General features: G+C 46.6%; 1 protein-coding gene across 2 annotated transcripts in view; it reads right to left on the reverse strand.

Moving 5' to 3' along the window:
* The window catches only part of Sptssb (serine palmitoyltransferase, small subunit B), a 23,049-nt gene extending 9,524 nt beyond the window's left edge, over positions 1 to 13,525 (reverse strand). Inside the window, exons 1-2 of one of the 2 annotated variants that reach the window (XM_013016190.1) lie at positions 13,446 to 13,525; positions 7,200 to 7,333 (exon numbers count right to left, since the gene is read on the reverse strand). The gene's annotated coding sequence lies outside the window, so the exon portion shown is untranslated. Of the gene's footprint in view, positions 1 to 7,199; positions 7,334 to 13,445 lie in introns of those variants that run through there. The other variant, XM_013016189.1, reaches the window with a different exon arrangement.
* Between the last annotated feature and the right edge of the window lie 605 nt (positions 13,526 to 14,130).

A 14,130-nucleotide genomic window follows, 5' to 3' on the forward strand; every position in this document is an offset into this window, starting at 1 on the left:
TAGGTTTTTAATTTTTAACCCTTCATTCCCCACTTCTTCTCTGGACTAATTTTAATCTTAAAATTCAGGGTGTCTCTATATTATCTTGTGGGGTGTCAGTTGTTCTCAATGCTTGGTATTTGGATCTCAGAACTAATAGACGGACTGCGCTGATCTTTTTCTTTTAAAAAAGACACCAGTCTGTTGAGTATACAAGGTCCGATTGTAACAAAAGTAACAGTACCAGAGCCCCTTACAATTTTTTTTTTACCAGTCCTGACTCTGTGTATCACAGTTAACTTAATTTTATACCAGCTCCCTTCCTATAGCTTAGTCCACTCCTTCCCTTCTCCACAGCTTAGCATGCTCCCTTCCTAGGCAACACTAGGCACATGTAGTAAGCAGTAAATAATCAGCCTCCAGCCCCCTTTACCTTGGGATGGCGCTTCTCTAGGCAGCTACCACCAAGAGCCCCTTAGAGTGACCTTCAGGTCTGGGCAGTTGCAGGACCCTTATCTACTATTTGAATAGCAGCCATAAATCCTAGTCTGCCATGATGAAGCCCCTGGCCCGCATGTCCACACCCTGGTCTCTGCCTCCTAGCCCCTTCTAGCCCCTCCTAAACCTCCTAGGTTATATAGGTCACCTCAGACAATAGCCAGCACTTCTTCTCACTTCTCCCTTGTGAGAAGGGGTCTTGCCGGCCTCTTTCTTGGCAAATAAACCTTTCTTTGTTCTCTGTACCTGGATGTCTGCGTGGCTCTCTGGCAAAGTCTAATTTACCCTGTCATTTGTGATAAGAGTCTCACGGACTTTCCTGCTTGGGCTGGCTTGGAATTGTGATCCTCAGCTCTCAGGCTCCTGAGTAGGCTCTGGTTATTTTTTGAAATAGAGTTTTATTCCCCCCACTCCCCATCCTCTCCTGCCCCTCCCACCATCCTGAAATCCTGAACCTCAGTTCTCCTAGCCATGCTTCCCACTGTAACTAGGATAATAAACAACCCAGTATTTTCCGTTGATATGCTTGGAACTGAGAGCCTCTTGATTTCAGTCTCTTGAAGAGCTAGGACTTTACTAGCATGAGTTACCGTGCCTCGCCTAAAAGCCTTAATATTTTTGGTTCATGGTCTTTTCTTTCCTACTGTCTTACGCTCTTTCTCTGAGAGATCAAATTCTGTTTACATTCCTGATGTAGCTGATATCTCCTCTTATCTAAGAAACATTCTCACAAGACCCGCCTCCCTGCCAAATAAAATACACTGCCTCTTGCCATGTGTCACACTTCATCAACATTGCAACACAGGCACCATTTCGTCATCAGACAATGAATGGGTTGTGGCACGGGTCTTTGGGTATTGAGGATATGTGATGTTCACCCTGACACTCAGTGTCTGGCTGGTGACTGGTTAGTGGCCAGCTGACTAACATGGAAAAAACATCACACTTGGGCCTATTTAACATTTCCCCAGCCTCTTGTGGGGCCTGTGCGAGGGCTTGTGTGCTCATAATGAACTGAGAGCATCATCTGCACACTTACAACCAGCTGTCCTGTCCAAGGATGGAAGGGAGCTAGAGTTACTGAAAACAACAACAATAACAACAACAACATCAACAAAAAGTAACAAAAGCTTTTTTAGTTTCTCATACTGTTAAAAGTTCATGGACTCTTTGGGGAATAAGAGACCCTGGTGAAGCAGACTTAAAGCCCATTAAAATGGCTTTTTGCATGTGTTTGTTTTAGGTGAGTAATAATTTAAGAATAGCAGGCAGGAAAGTGGTTCTAATGGAAATCAAAAAATCTCCGGCTGGGAATATTCAGAGTACTGAATTCCCCTTCCCTCCCTTCCCCTCTCCTCTCTTCCCCTCTCCTCTCTTTTCCCCTTCCATTTATATATTTTACCTTGTATTTTGGGGATAGTCCTAAAATAACATTATTTGGCAGGCCATCTGAGGGATAGAGTAAGAAGTGAGAGGTTGGGTGGTCCGGATCTTTAGCAGTGCTAGTCAGGTACTGCTCAGGGCAAAAGCAGCACTGGTTCCTATTACTTGTAGATTGGTGAAACCTTTGACTGTTTGTAAGACCTTCCTAAAATACTGCCTCCAAGACTCTTTGAGGAATGCCCTATTAGGATTTTTTTTTTTTTTTGTCAGCGCTAGGAGGGTTTATATGTTTTCTAGGGAAAAGCGCAGCCTTTATGTCTGTTTGCTCAGTAAGCTGCATGCAACCTTACAACCAGATCCCGTGGAAGACATGGTTGGTTGTGTCTTGGGGAGGTCTCCGGCCACTGGCCTATGGGTCTGCGCTGGACCCTCTTTCCTGGTGGTTCTCATCTCAGGGCCTAAGTTCCCGGCTCACACAAGCAGTTTCATCCACAGAGATGTAGACATGGGTTTCTTATTGCATCAGAGGTCTGCACACGGTTTCAGTCTGCATGGCACCATTTCCTACTGCAGCCGCTCAAGAACTAGATGTCATCGCCCACTGGCTTTCTGAATACCTGGCTCTTGTTTTTTTTGGGGTGTGCCCTTAATGTGTCCAGTGCCCCACATAAAGTTTCATGCTTGCTTAACATCTGTCTGGCAGCTGGCTTTCTGTCTCAGATTTCCTTTGGCAGCCAGCTTCCCATGGTGCTGGTGAAGTGTATACCATCAGTCAGCCTCGTAAGTATGATTTGGAAATCCAAGTTTTAGCGTGAGCTAAAAAAATAAAGATACCTCAAAAAGTTTATGATGAACTAAAGCAAAAGAAGAAAAGGAACTCCACTTAGAAGCAATGAAGGAATTTTCTTGGTCCACTCATGATGAGTTCAGTAATTCCACAGAGTCCCCAGAGAGGAAGGGACAAACCATTCCATTGTATTGCTTTTAGGCAAGGGGCTTACTCTAAGCCAGGTACTGGTGGCTCACACACCTGTTATCTAAGCTACTCAGAGGCTGAGAGTTGAGGATTGAGGTTCAAAGCCAGACCAGGCAGGAAAGTCCATGAGATTCTTATCTCTAATAAACTACCACTGTGGCTCAAGTAGTAGAGGGACAGCACTCAGGCCTTGAGTTCAAGCTCCAGACCAGCACCCCACCCCCACCCTCCATCCCCCCAAAAAGGTGACTGAAATGATATTCTAAAGGAAAACACCTTGTAGCCACAATGTAACAAGTTGTTGTTGGTACAGTGTTTCGGGGATGTTGGAGCGCATCCTAATGTTTCTAATTGTTCTTGACTTTAACAAAAGCAAAACAATAGAGACCCAGATCTTGGGCAACATGGCTTGGGTTGAGTAACTGTGACTGCAAAGCAGTTTTTACTTTGTTTTGTTTTACCACACCCTGACACACTCCCCAGGAAAGACTGAAAGCTGGAGGAGAAAATTTTGAATTTGATTTTAATGAGAAATGTCATAGTGCTTTGTGGGATACTGGCTATGGATGAGTTTAATCTCACCGTTGTATAGCTATTAAAAGAAAGTATTTAGCCAGGCACGGGTGGCTCATCATTATAATCCTAGTCACTCAGGAGGCTGAGATCTGAGGGTCTTGGTTTAAACCTAGCTAGGGAAGAAAAGCCTGTGTGACTCTTATTTCCTGTCAATCAGTGAAAAGCTGGTAATGGAGGTGTGGCTCAAGTGGTTGAGCACTAGCCTTGAGCTGAAGAGTTGAGGGACAGCACCTAGGCCTAGAGTTCAGGCCCCATGACTGACAACAACAATAAAAAAAAAAAATACGCCACTAAGTGAATTCCCATAGTCATAGTAGTGTTAATTATAGTAGTCAAAATGCACAAGCAATCCAAAATTCCTGTTAGCAACCAGTCAATAAGCAAAAGGTAGTATGCACCTGTAATATTATTTAGCCTCACGAAAGGAGCTCTGATGTATGTCTCAAAGGTGAATTTTGTTATTTAGGTGAAGTAAACCACTCATAAAAGATGAATACTGTGTCCTTCGTGAGAGCTATTAGAGCAACTAACCAGGGAAACAGAGAGCTAGTATTACCAGGGCTGGGCCGAGGAAACTGTGACTTAGTTGTTTAATGAGGACATAGTTTCTGCTCTTCTCACTGATAAAGCTCTAGATTGCTTGCACAACCACATGAATGTCTTTAACTCTACTGAACTGTACCCTCACAAAATGGTTTACAATGGTAAATTTCATGGTTGTTCCGTTTCTAACCACAATTTGAAAAAATAATGTGGAGATCAACACCTAATCCCACAAATTCCAAAGGACTGAAAATTTACAAAAAGATATCTGTGAGATAGTCTGAAGGCTCATGTTTGCAAAGTCAGGAGAAGTCATGGTGTCTGGGGCTGGGGTTGGGTCCTTGCTCTGGGCTAGCAGAACTGCCAGGACACAGCATCTGTAACCAAGCATGGCCAAAGGCCTACTAATACCAGCTGTGAGCTTCAAACTGGGAGTCTCTTCTAGTTCAGAGCAGGGATACAAGAGGAAAATTCTAGATTGGCCCAACTCCAAAGAACCTTCTGACAGCACAGTTGGCATGTGTAGGTTTGTTATTATTTTTTGCATCAGTGAACTTCTAGTCACTTCTCCTTGTCTGGTTTTTACAGAGGATATTCGGCTTATAACACAGCATCTATGGCCTCCGAATATACGGCCTATGGTCCCTTCTCTGCCTTTGAGAAGAGGGCTGATGGGCCCCCAACACCTGGATCAGGGATGTGGGACAAACAGCTACAGGGTGAAAGCTTGTGTTCCCTCATCATGAGCCCTTTTCCCGCAGAGGCCCTGCTTCCCCTCACAAGAGTGTTCCCTTCTCTCTCTCCTGTCAGCTACCCTGCAGTTTGGGAAAGGAGCCATTGCTTGTTCTTTGTGTCTTGAGCTTTCTAATTCTTCTTTGCAGCTAAAGTCTGACTATGAAAAAAACCCCAAGCCTTTATCTCATTGATCACCAGTTATTACTATATCTGATTAGGAACAGGACACTTTCCCTGGGGAACAATTTAAGGGTGAGGTGTAATATTGATTTTTGTTGTGGTGGTTGTGGGTCCTAGGATTTGAACTCAGGACCTGGGTGGGTGCTGTCCCTGAGCACTTTTGCTTAAGGCTAGTGCTCTACTACTTTGAGCCACCACCCCAGTTCTCATTTTCTGGTGGTTAATTGGAGCTAAGTTTCTCATGGACTTTCCTGCTGAGGCTGGCTTTGAACTGTGATCCTCAGATGTCAGCTGCCTGAGTAGCTAGGATTACAGGGAAGGGCTCAGCTGCTGAGTCCTTACTCCCCAATTTCTCCCACCAAAAAGAAAAAAAATCTGGATGTTTAGGTATCTGTCAGCCCAAGTCTTTCCAATAGCATCTCCCAGTGAGCTCTGTCTTTTCTTTGTATCTTCTTTCTTTTTTATGCTTATCAGTTCCTCTTTGGTTTTGCTTACTGGTCTCCTCCCTCTCCTTCTCTCTCCCCTCCTATTTTTCCTCTCTGATTTCTCCTTTCTTTTGATCATACTGGTGATTCAGTGATTTAAAAAAAAATGTTTTTTCTGAGAGCAGCAATATTGAACTTTTACAGACATCCTGACAATAAGAGGAAAGCCTTCTGCCTCTCGCTCGATGACCTGATTCTGGGGCAGAGTCGTTACTGCTTTAGAAAGATGAGTTGGAGGGTCAAGCTGACCCATGAGCCATGGAGACAGAGAGCGCATGATGGAGGTGCTCAGCCAGCCCGTTCTGCAGGTCAGAGACAGAGGCCTGCTGGATTGGTGGTGGCACTGCTGCATTCCAGCCAAAAGGTTTCAGGGCTGGGGTGTGGAGTGAGCAGATGACAGGGGAAGATAAAGGAGCTTATGGAATGAAGCTAAAACATGCGTTTGCTTTTATACAATGAAATTATCTTTGGCTCTTATCATCTTCTACTTAGAATCGAGTTACTAAAATAATATATGAAAACTAAAGAGAGGGGGTGGGGACAAAATCTGGTGGCATGTTTAGCACATCCTCTTTTCCCTGGGGAGAACAGGTGTGGACATAATTGGCCCTGGGTTCCAGGACACTGCAGGGGATGCTGAGCTTCAACGGGTTCCTCTCTTTGAACTAGCCAACCATCGTTCATGTCCCAAGAACTTTGATGACGCTAAGTAAACATGGAGGAGGCTCATGACAACTGAGCTAGTGAAATATATGTATATATTTGAACCAACTGAGTGTTGCAAGCCCTTTAACTATAGAGTTAAACTGGATGAGATGAAAATGTTCCACCCTGTCTTCAAATAATGCAAGGCTTGATATGTAAGGAAGAATAGCAGAAGAGTGTTTCCCAATAGATGAATATAACGAGGTGAACATAATATAGTATGGTAGATGATAGATATCAGAAGTATGTCCATGTCCCTCTTTCAAAGAAGGATCTGTGTGTGTGTGTGTCTGTCTGTCTGTCTGTGTGTGTGTGTAGGCATGTGTGTTTCCATGCAGAAGTACCACAGCTAGAACTCAGGGTCTGGTGCTCTCCCTTAACGTGATTATTCAATGTAAATTTAGTTTTCTCTCTTTCCTTCCTTCCTCCCTCCCTCTCTCCCTCCCTGCCTTCCTTCCTTCCTTCATTCCTTCTTTCCTTCCTCTCCTCCTTCCTTTTCTTCCTCCATCCCTCCTCTCTTCCCCCTTCTCTTCCCTTGCCTTCCTTTCCATCATAATAATTGATGAGCATCCTGTAATGAATATGGGAAGAGAATGCTTTCACTTTCATCCTGTTTTTCTCTTCATGTGTCCCACCTGGTCAATTAAATGCTCTTGAAAACCTCCACTCCTCTCTTGTGCCAGCGGTCTTCAGGATACGATGCTATTCCACTTAAATAAAAGATGAAGGATGGGGAAACAGAGCAGCCTTTAGCCAGTGGACCATGAATAAGGCAGCAGCTGGTGCTGTGCTATTCTGGCCTTGATGCTGGCCATGGGATTTGCATCTCCTAGCCCAAGGGCTCTTGACCTGGAGGCCATGATTGGGTGAGGAGAGGAGGACTGCACAGAAGAACATTGTGCTGTATACGTTTCAAAGGAGATTGTAATATCTGAGTAACACCCCTTGTCCAAGACTCAGTAACCATAGCTAATTGTCACATTTCCCTCCCTTTTCTCCCCTTCACTGCCGTTGCAGACCTGGTTTAGTCACTGGAGAAAGAGCTGGAAGTTTTCTCTTGTTAAATAAAGATGGAACGTTACAACCCGAAGAGTCAGTTTTCGAAAGGCCCTGTGGGTGATGCAATTACAGAAAGTTACCTGCCCAGGTGGTGCAAGTGTGGTACTCCACTGCCTTCCTCTTCCTCCTCCTTGTCCTCCTCCCCGTCCTTGTCCTTCTCCTCCGAGTGCGCCTACGTAGGTGACCTCTTGTCTTTGGTTTACTGTTTCTTTATCTGTGAAACCAACATTTGAAGTAAATACACCCAAAGATGGCTGCAAACTTCCAAAATCAATGCTCTCTCCTATAAAATCTCAGCAAACCATTTGGATGGGTTATGAACGCGAGGCGCAAGCCGGGGTTGTTTTACACTGTGTTCAGAGAAGGTCACTGTTTTATAACGTGCTATTGATGAATGATTTCCCAACGATCTCCTTCCTCAGGATTAAATGGTACCATGGGACCCTGCACTGAGGGGAAAAGGCTTTAGTAAGATAATCGGCTCTGAGCCTTCCCCTCAAATTCTGACAGAGGACCCTGCCTCTTGTGGGTTTCACAGAATGGATTTCTGGATGAGATTTTTGTTTTTAAGAACTATTACTTAAGTTTAACCAGTCTCAGTTTATCACTATAGGAGGTTAAAGGAAAAACATATCAGGTAAATCTTTGTGCATAAAATTCGTTTAGGGGAGCTGGACGCTGGTGGCTCATGCCTGTAATCCTAGCTACTTAGGGACCTGAGATCTGAGGATCACAATTTGAGGCCAGCTGGGAAGGAGAGGCTGTAAGACTCTTATCTCCAATTAACCATCAAAAAGCTGGATGTGGCACTGTGGCTTGAGTGGTAGGGTACTAGCTTCTCTTGAGCAAAAGAGCTCAGGGACAATGTCCAGGCCCAGAGTTCAAGCCGTAGGATCAGCACAAAAAAAAAAAAAGAAAAGGAGAAAAGATCAGAACAAACAAGCAAGCAAACAAGAAAACAAAAACACATACCATCCTGAGGATTTTTCCCTCTTTCTTTTTCCTTATATTTTCTACTTCCATATGGCTCTTAGGAAGTCTTTTACTTCCTGTTTCCTGCCTAGAAATAGAAAATTTTCTTTCTCTTTTTCCCTACTTTAACCCTTGTATACTAAAATAAACCTTTGCTGAAACTTAAAATAAAACATACGGTGCTTAAATTTATCCCTACATTTTGTAATCTCGTCTCAGCTGTTGAATGCCGTGTGGTAAGTTCAGTTGAAGTTTACCGACAATGATTCCACAATGCAGCTCCAAGAGCAAGCATGGGGTACTTGAATAGCACGCTGTCAACCCAAGAACCGTATTCTATATTGATTATGATGATGGTGGTAGTGGTGATGTGGATGATGATAATAATAGATATTTACTGAGAAATTTATGTGCTAGAACTTTGTATTTCCTTATTCAAGTCACTTAACATTGTTATAGAAACACTGTTTAACAAATGAACACTGAGGCACTGGGAAAAATTTAAGTTGTCCCAAAGTTTCATATAAAATACAGAGTATAGGGCTGGGAAGGTGGCTCAGTGGTAGAGCACTTGCCTTGCATGCCTGAGGCCCTGGGTTCGATTCCTCAGCACCACATAAGCAAAAAGAAAAAAGCCACAAGTGGCACTGTGGCTCAAGCGGTAGAGCGCTAGCCTTGAGCTGAAGAGCTGAGGGACAGCACCCAGGCCCAGAGTTCAGGCCCCACCACCAGACCCCCCCCCCCAAAAAATATAGAGTATACTTTGTGGTGTGTGTGTGTGTGTGTGGTTCTAGGGTTTGACATTGGGACCAAGTAGTGCTTGGCAGGCGCTCTACTGCTTTGATAGGGTGTCACTTCCTGTCTAGGAAGTGCCATCACTTCAGTGGACTGCCATCCACCTATTTCTCACTTCCCATTGTAGCTGGATAACAGGTGCATACCACCAAGCCTAGCTTCTTCTGTTGAGATGGAGTTTTATGGATTTTTCTGCCAGGGTTGGTCTGGAACTGTGATTTTTTGGAACTCAACTTCCCCAGTAGCTGAGATTACAGATAGGGAGCTACCACCTTCAGAACATACATATGCCAGGAGGCATCTTTATACAAAGACTTTTGACCATAAACTGGCCAATCACCCAGCCAGCCAGCCAGGCAACCATGCAACTGAGCAAGAATGTAGGAGAGATAGAAACTCCAGTTAACACTGGCATGGTGGCTCTTCTTGCGCTTTCTGAAAGGAGACACAAGTAAGCAAACACCCCCCACAGCACATCAAGAGTCCAGGCAGCAAAGGGCTGGGTACTCAGGGGCACAGAAGGGTGTCCGAACCAAGATGGCAGGTCAGTAAGTTCTGTCTTTATTCCTGTATTCTTCAGCTAATTCTCAGCGAGAGATATTATTACATAATCACTAGTTACCAAGGCTTTTGAAGTAAGATCACTTTTGTCTTACCTCTTCACCACAGAAGGCACTTAGTTATTAGTTGCTTAATTAAAATTTGTTGGGTAAGTGAATGAAAATTCGAATACTCCATTACAACTGGAGCGGGGAGGTCTCTTTTTTTTTTTTAACAACTTATTTCTATTTTTTCCCTACTCTCTTAAATGCTTCTCCTTTAAGCTTGAAATAAATGTTCCCTTTGTCACAAAATCCAGCCCCGGTTCCTTTCAAGCCATTATCTAAAAGCTCCATTCTAGGCCAGCTGCCACTCCCACTGCGTTTTATTAGCACAAGGCCTCGTGGGGGTGCTTCTTAAACCAGGTGAACCCCATTGGAATTCTGGTGGGGTGGCACCGGGGTTACTTTTTTTTGGTTTTCCCTCTGGTGGGTATGTGGAGTTTCATGTTCTGCTCACTCCCTGTAGTTCTGAAAGATTTGTTCCTCCTTTACCTTCCAGCCAGGCCTTACTTTTTTTCCTTTTCTCAACTTCCAATCCTCTTTCAAAATGGGTACATGGTGGCAAGTGGATCTCCACTGGGTGTACACACAGGCCTTTGGAAGACGACAAGAATGCACAGGAAGGGGAGCCAGGGAGGCCCATCAGCCCACTGCCGATTCTTGTTCTCCAGTGGCAGCGGGGATGGAAGCTGGGAATTCTTTAATATAGGTGTTGAGTTGTGTGTTTCTCTTACCTATATGTACCTCTTGCGGAGGGGAATATAAGAATAATCCCTTCACGGAGGCAGCACTGAGAGTTCACCTTGTCCAAATGGAAGAGGAGCATTCGTGAGCACCTGGAGATCACCCCACCTTATCTCTGAGTCATCGAGGCCAGGGGTGTGGATGGAATTTGCATTGTATCCTTAGAGAACTGGATACTACAATATAAATTTGTTTCTCACTCTCTTCTCGTTTATGTTCCATGGGAGCTCTTAACTCCTCAAATGCTGAGCGTTCACTCATCATTATATTGTATTGTATTTTATTATATTATATGATGGTGACAAATGCCTGACATCTGTGCTGGCATTTAAGCTTTGTAAGAAGCAGGATTCTCCTGCCTGATGTGTTTATCTAGGGCCTAAAAGTGTCCTGGAATAGTGCAGACTTTCAATACCCACCTGAGGAATAAATCAAATGGTTAGTCCTGATAAACGCAGTATTAAATAGTAATTTCTCTAAGCTAGCTAGGGTGTTTCCTGAGCAGCCTGAGCTCTATAGCATGATTCTGTCTCCAGAAACCAATGGTGATGATAATAATAACCATGAACATTTTTTCTACATGCACTTAAGTCACAAACGGAATGGTGGGACATTAAACATTTAATCTTCCCATTGGGTCAACCACGGAGGCGGGATTTCTGCGGGAGCAGAGGGGACAAAGCTCAAGGTGGGTGCACTGGACCACCGGCCAGAGGACCTGAGTAAGATCCTGACTAGATCCATCCAGATGCTGGACGAACATCAGCCTCAAGAACCAGGAGGAACAGAACAAATGCATGGGTCCAGTCTTATGGACCGTTGCTGACCACCCAGCCCCTGGGACTGCGCTGATGCCACCTCGATCATTTCCACACACTGAGAAGCAGGGTGCGTGAGGTGTGTGAGTGCCTGCCACTCACACAGGCGTCCACACCCATGTTGCTCTTACTCCCATCTCAGTGATGGTCCTCGGGGAATGTGCCTGGCCGTGGTACAGGGAATTTAAACATGCCAAAGAGATTCCCTCCCTCCACCTCAAGGCGTTTTGGGGGGCTGGTACTGGGGATTGAACTCAGCCTCCAGGCGCTGCCCTTTAGCTTTCTTGCTCAAGGTTGGTGCTTGAGCCACAGCTCCACTTCTGGCTTTTGGGCTAGTTAACTGGAGGAAAGAGTCTGATGGGTTTTTCTGTTTGGAGTGGCTTTGAACCACAGTCCTCAGATCTCAGCCTCCTGAGTAGCTAGGATTGCCGGCGTGAGCCACCAGCGTCCTGCTTGGCTTTTTGTTGCTGAGTTCACTTGCTGCAGGAGGAGGGAGACGATTGTGGGAAAGCCTCGGGGTTCACAGCTAGCTCTGCCCAGCACCTGCCATCCCTGGGCTGGCCCATTGCTCTGGGGCTCTGGAGTGGGCCTGAGTCCCACAGTGAAACACATTCCAGCCTGGGCCAGAGCTAAGTCAGAGGCAAGTGGAGAGGTGGCTTGTGACTCAACTCTCATAAACGTCAGCTGCTCCTACCGACATGCAGTGAAAGTCTTGAACAAGTATTTTCTCCTCTGCATCTTCTCTCACAATAAGATGCACAGTTTTCTTTCTTTCTTTCTTTTTAAACCAGGATGTTATAAGAAATAGGTTTGAAGAGGTTTTTATACTACTGTTCAAAGAGTCCTTTTTGGACAGTTTTTGTAATGCGTTTACCTGCATACTTGATAGTAAAATAGTTTTTATGCTGACTTTATAGATAAAATAACAAAATTATGAGGGATACTTTTTTTTTCACAACAAGATACTTCCAAACTTAGAACCAGCAGGTGAAGAAAAGCCATAGAGCTGAGCATCGGTAGCTCACACCTGTCATCCTAGCTACTCCGGAGGCTGAGATCTGAGGATCTCAGTGCAAAACTATCCCAGGCAGAAAAAAAACTGAGATTCTTATTTCCAAGGAAACACCAAAAATCCAGATGTGGAGCTGTGGCTCAAGTGGTAGAATACCCAGACTTCAACAGGAAAAATCAAGGGGTCCTGAGTTCAATTCCCAGTAACAGCACAAAAACAAAGAATGGTACGGAACACTAAGTGACATTCTGCTTCATATCTTGCAGACAAATTTCAATACCCATGCATTTGGCTTCCCAAACCATTCTCAAACTGTTCTCATTGCTTACCTGTATACAAATAATTTGGACAACCAGAAGGACAGTGCTTTTCAGAACCAAGTTGTCCGTTGTTGGTCTAGCTGTATCTATTTCCAAGTGGCTGAACGTACACACACAAAGCCATCCGTGTGACGGCCGTTTGAATAAGCATAGGAATAATTCAGATGTGAAAATCAAGTGATTCAACCTTCAGTAGTTTTATGTGCACATTTTTAAAGTTTTCTAGCAAAAAAAAATGCCTCTTAAGTTTTGTGTAATTCCAAACAACTAGCGCCCCACAAAAATCTTTTAGAAAATCCACATTGCCTGCTTCCCTGTTGAATTCATTTAGATGGGGGGGGGGGCGGAGGGGGTCGAGAGTCACACTGATCAATTCCTTGGCTGTTTATTTGAGCCTGCGTAGGGGTCTTCTAGGAACTGAAAACCAGTGGAATGCTACTGGAGGTGAAACAAACGCAGAGTGTGGCTGCTGTCCCAGGCCCTTTTCTGTCCATCCTCCCCTTCCTCCTTCCAACAACCCCAGCAGGGTTAGGGACAACTCGCGAATACAATCACTTTTGAGAAAATGCACTGTCCTCAATGATCCTATGTCCATGTCTTCGTTGGAAATTCTGTACTCTTTTGGAAGTTGGTTTGTGGGTGTTACAGCCCAAAGTTAGCTTATAGGGCAGCAACACCCTCCCCCCCAAACCCCCAAAAATCAACCCAACACCACCACCACAAAACAAAACCCCAAGTGTAACAGTATAATATGTAAGAATAACGTATTTAAGGCGGGATCAAACCCTCGCCCCAGAGATTTCCTTGCACGGCTGGCGAGGAGCCGCACGGAGGTGAAGGATGGAGGCGAAGAGGCCTCTCCGCCCCCCCGCGGCGGGGCATGAAGTTTGAGTCGGATGGAACCTCTCAGCTTCCCGCGTAGTAACCGCCCCGGCAGAGGGGAACCCACCTCCAGGCTGGAAACCGCAATATAGGGGGGAACACCGCCCAGGGCTGCCGCTGGCACCCGGCGCCCCCGGTACCCGGGGAGGGCGCGCCACCCGCCGCCGGCCGCCCGACTTACCGCGCGCTGCCCGCTGCCCGCTGCGCTCTGCGCGGCCGCCTCCTTGGCTCCCGGGGTTGGGTGTTCGGGCCCCGCCCTCAGCTCGGAGGCTAAGACTCCAACTCCGCCGGGCTGATTCCGGGGATTAATGATTGACAAGAGGAAAACACTCTTACGCAAACTCGCGCGGTGCGGGCGACTCCGTCCGAGGACGCGGCGGGCAGTGCGCCCCCGCCCGGGGACGCCGGTCCTCCCGGGAGGCAGCGAGGAGCTTCCCCTCCGCTCCCCGGGTGCAGCCTCGCGGGAAAGGGTTGAGGGGGGTGGGGGTGCCGTGCTCGAGGCTGGGGCGCCACGGCGCTGGGCGCAGCGCCGGGAGGCAGCGGTGTCACCGCGGGCGGCTGCAGCAAAGCCCCGGGCCGAAGCCGGGATGGGGGGGGCGGGATGGAGAGAGGCCAGAGAGGGATGGGGGGGCGGAGGGGGGCGGATGGGAGATGGAGAGGAGGGGCGCGGAGGAGGGGGTGCCCGCCCCTCGCGATGGGCAGGAGCGCCAGCTCTGGTGGGGCGGGGGCGGGAGTGGGGGGAGCTAAGGAAGGGGGTTAGGCCGGGAAGGACGCGGCCGCGGCGCCGGGGTGCTTCACCCAAACCCGCGTTCGACTGCGGGGTGAAGCCGGCCCCGCACCCCTGGTCCGCAGCGCCGCACCGCGGG

This window comes from Dipodomys ordii, unplaced genomic scaffold (genome assembly GCF_000151885.1).
Source record: "Dipodomys ordii isolate 6190 unplaced genomic scaffold, Dord_2.0 Scaffold30, whole genome shotgun sequence".
Classification (NCBI taxonomy): Eukaryota; Metazoa; Chordata; class Mammalia; order Rodentia; family Heteromyidae; genus Dipodomys; species Dipodomys ordii.